The sequence below is a fragment of the Alosa alosa genome, chromosome 22, assembly GCF_017589495.1.
Source record: "Alosa alosa isolate M-15738 ecotype Scorff River chromosome 22, AALO_Geno_1.1, whole genome shotgun sequence".
Lineage (NCBI taxonomy): Eukaryota > Metazoa > Chordata > Actinopteri > Clupeiformes > Clupeidae > Alosa > Alosa alosa.
This window is the reverse complement of record NC_063210.1, coordinates 24,736,588-24,741,339: the sequence shown is the minus strand read 5'-3', so window position 1 is coordinate 24,741,339 and position 4,752 is coordinate 24,736,588.

Below are 4,752 nucleotides of genomic sequence, written 5' to 3'. Positions count from 1 at the left end.
GGGGGGCCGCAGCAGTTTTGAACAAATTTGCGCGACATGGTTATGATGCTAACCGGATTTAATCACAATTTAGCCAGTCGTCTTCTATGCCAACAATAATCCTTGCATTCCTAATGCATAATGCTTTCTTTAAATGTGCATGCAGGTTTGTTGAGGGACAGACACAAGGAGAGGCTGCGCACATAGCTCTACAATGACAGGATTCCATCCAATTTAAATAGTACATAAAACATGAAAATCATTGTCAGTGTTGATATTGTGGTGGGCCGCCACAAAGAAGTCAATGTATGGGAAACACTGCTGTTCTTATTAGGTTTATTTAACATGAGAAAGGGGGTTGGACAATGACATCAGAGGAGCCAGCAAAAATAAGGGCAATTTGCTATTTATCGTTATTTTCACTATTTATAATCCTTTCCGCTGATGCACAGATACGGACCTAAGAAAGCTTGAAAACACAAGACTTAAGCTATGTATTTTGTTTGTTTCCAAGTCATCTTGGGGCATGTCATATCAACTTGTGGTTGGCTGTTGTTGGTTATCATTGGCTGTTGAACGTTATAATGTTGAAAAAAATATATATATATTCTCATACTTTTTAAACGTTTAGTTGTTCAGAGTGTTTCCTTAAATTGTGGTATTAATAGTATACAATTTGTCTAAAAGACTAAAACACCTGATGTGACATGCAGTGGTTGCATTGGATTTCTGGAGAAAAAAACATCTGAATAAACTAAATGCAGTTGTGTTTCATATTTCCAAAAACCACTAACTGTGCAAACCTAATTGTCCAGGTTATTTACCCAAGTACTGTTAGATCACAAATTTGACGGAATAAGAACTGAATGCTTTAGAGCCATTTTATTATTTCTTTCACACAAGCTGGTTAAATCAAATGATACTTTTTGGTTTATGTTGCTTGTTATACAACCCGAAAAAGTCATCGTCTTCAGCATGGTCTGTAGATAATACCAAAGGCCAAATTCTGAGGAAATTCGGAAAAAAAGGACATTGGACTTCTAATTAGTCCTGGCAAAGTAAGGTCTGACCCAAAACTAATTGCAACAGAATTTCTTTTCACAGTTTTATACAACCCTAATCTGTTTGCAAAGATTTCTCCGGATTCTCTGAATGTTTTAATAATATTATGTCCTGTAGATAATGAACTCCCTGAAAACTTCACAATTTCATGTTATGAAGCATTCAGATGACATTGTTTCATCGTTTGTGCACACAGGTTTACACAGAGTGATGAATACCCCTACATCTTTACTTCTAAGAGACCCTTCCTCTCTGGTATGCTCTTTTTCATACCCAATCGTGTTGCCAGTTGCCCTAATTAGTTGTGAAACATTCCTCCTTTTGTTTTCTTTATCATTACACAACTTTTCCAGCATTTTGTTACCCCGTTCCAACTTTTTTTTAAACATGTTACTGGTATCAAATTCAAAATAAACATATATTTTCCATTAAATAATCAAATTTGTCATTTTCAACATTTGATATGTTGTCTGTCTGAGTTTAAGTGTTTTGCAGATTATTACATTCTGTTTTTATTCACATTCTGTTTTGGGGTTGTATTTCAATGGGTAAACTAAACACCATAGTACAAATTGGTGTTTATTTTTACATTTTGGCCCTTTCAATCAATGGAAATGGTTTAGTCTTTACTAGAGCCAGTATGTTTTTGCATGTAAGTGTTCCACAATGTTAAAGCTGTACAAACATAAAGTTATGCATATCCTCGTTTCGCTGAAGAGCACGTTAGCCAATGGAAAGTCCATCTTTGATGATGTCATTGATCTGAACCAAACTCCAATCACCCATCTAGGGGATATTTTAGCACTATATAAGGCAGTGTCTGTGAAATATTCTTCCTCTTCCACCATTCTGAAGTGACTGGCTGGTAACCTTTACAAGAGACAGACTTCATCAAGAATAAAATGATCATTACATGAGGGGTCATGTTCATGCATTACTGAATGGGCCTACCAGGCCCAGGGTCCCGAGGACTCAGGGGGCCCTGAAGCTTCTATGTTAAGTTGCTACTATGTTCTCTACCCCTGATATCAGTCAAATAACACGAGTTATGTTATTCACCCCTGATATCTGAATGGGGCCCCTCAGTCAAATATGGCCTATGTTATTCATCCCTGATGAATGGGTTCCATCAGTCAAATAACATAGGTGACTCTATGTGTGATAAGTCATAAAAGGGTCCCTCAATCATATACCATGGGTTGTGTTATTCACCCCTCATATCTGAAAGGGGCCCCTCAGTCAAATAACAGGTTACACTACGTGTGATGTGTAATAATATTGTGCTTGTGAGCAACCTAGGCCTACATGTTACTCATCTTACACTGAATCATCTTCCTGAATCTCAATATTCTGATCATAACTTTGGGGAAATTACTAAATCAGCACCCGTCAGAGGCTGCATTTATTGTTTTGCACTTTTATGATGTCATCACATCACCAAAAATAGGCCTAAAATACAAAGCCATTTTCTTCAACCCAATCAAATACAAATTAGAAAATACTATTTGGCATTTGAAATATGTATTTTCAATATCGTCATCCCAGGGAATAGACATCACTTGTTCTGAGATACCATGTTTGATTCAGGAGATATGATGCAAAATAAAGGCTTTATCCAGTCGACCATAATGTTCTTTTTAATTCAGTGTGCACTTCAGCACACTTATTTATTATTATGGTTTTATATAACTAACTGTACTTAACTGTACAAGTTCTCCCAGTTTTCATGCCTTCAAAGAATTGGACCTATTTTTCAAATTTCCTGTTTTTCCCCCTATGAAAGTTCAGTAAAACTGCCAAAGGTGCAGTTTTTGGCCATTGACCTATGCACAAATAATTCCAATTTTGACAGTGTTCCACCACTTGGATTTTCATAGACTTTTGGCAGGCTATGTGATATGGGAAGGTTTGATAAGCCTACAACAAAAAAATATTTGTGGCAATTTTTTGGGGTGGGTGATTTTTTTTCTCACACATATTGCCAACACTAAATGGCAAAGTTTAGGATAGTACCAGAACCCGTTTATAAAGTCTCTGAAAATACAACATTGTGCTTCGTTAATGCGTCTCGTTGTTAGACCTCTATTTTGATGTTGACTTACCGCAGCGTGCAAGACCCGGAAGTAATGACTACTAATTCAAGAGAAGCAAGTGTAAGGCTCAGGAACATTTCGTGATTGATTGATTTTCTCTCGTTTCTTCATGACTGATATTCACATTTTGGCATATAAGTTTAAATGGTTTTTTTTTTTAAAGATTATCTCTTAAATCATTCACCTCTTTCCGTAATTGTAGCCTATGGTACCGCATTGGGACCTGTTTGACATCAGATGGCGATGCAGCTAGTCAATTTTGCTTTGACGCCTTGACTGATCACAATCAGTAACTTAATGTAGCCTAATTTGTGTCAGAAGTGCAATTCCGATCATTTCTTCTGAAAATCGTGAACAACAGTGACACTAAGTTTACAGACTACAAATAGAAAAGTTGAATGACCTGTCGTGTATCGTTTCCTACTCCTCCTTTCATGAAGATGTCCAAGATTGAAAGACTGAATGCACGGGTTTCTAAACTGCTGACCGCAGCAGTCCACGAGGTGCTGGAGGTAGTAAAGGATACGGTGTCGGAGTACCAAGAAAAAACCGCTCGAACTCAGAGGGAGAACGAGAGACTTCGGAAGAAACTCGAGGAACTACAACAATGGTTTGATCGAGAATGTGAGTTTTGTTACTATTATTGTCAGTTCTACATAATTGTGCATTACCCTCTGGCATTTACTAGATAGTCTAATAAATATCATTCAGTGGAGCTAGAATTATGCAGCTGCTCACAATATGTAGTGAGGGGTGGAGACAGAGACACAAGGAGCAGAAGCACATGGCTATGTAAACACAACAGCACATGGTATAAGGAAACAAAGTATACCATAACCAATGATATCTTGGGAATAAAATGAAAACCCAAGACCAAACTCTCTGGACATGATGAGGATAGTACAAGCTAACTTTTGTTTTTTATTATTCAAGTTTGAATATTATAATCACGCATAAAATAATTCCGATTCATTTTCGTAGCATTTACATAAAACGTAGTGCTGGAAAATAGCTTTAAACCCCCAAACACATCCAATTTCAGTTTCATGGCTGTCTTATATGTCCGAATCAGCATTCCAAGTTTCGTTCAAATCTGTGCCAATGCGGTCCAAAAGTGTAATGATTTCACACCGAATGACCCATGTATTTGTTTTCTCTAGTGTCACGGGTGTCCAGAGCAAATCCTCCATTGCAGGCTAGCCAATCAGAGCAGTCCAAATGCTCATGTAAACAACTACAGTCCTCCAAGGCATCAGGCAAGCCAGAGCTGACGGTGGAGTCCAGAGCGACTTCTGCAGATGAGGTGAAACATCATCTGGAGTTAAAGGTAGAATCCACCTTCAGCGTTGAGCAGGTGTTTACAAACTGCAGTGAAGTGGCTCCTTCATGTGTCACTGTGGTGGATACAGAAAGTGACAGCTCTGCTCACTCACAGTCTGAGAACTCAAAGGACACCTCAGCACATGCAGAAAGTGTAGTGTTCTCCAATGGACGCTCATCACTGGCTAACTCCACCTCACCCACTCAGCAAGGGATGCCAGCCGACGTCAATATCATCAAAGCGGAGCCCGACCTTCTGGAATATTCCCTCTCCCAGCAACCCGTGCCTCCACACCAG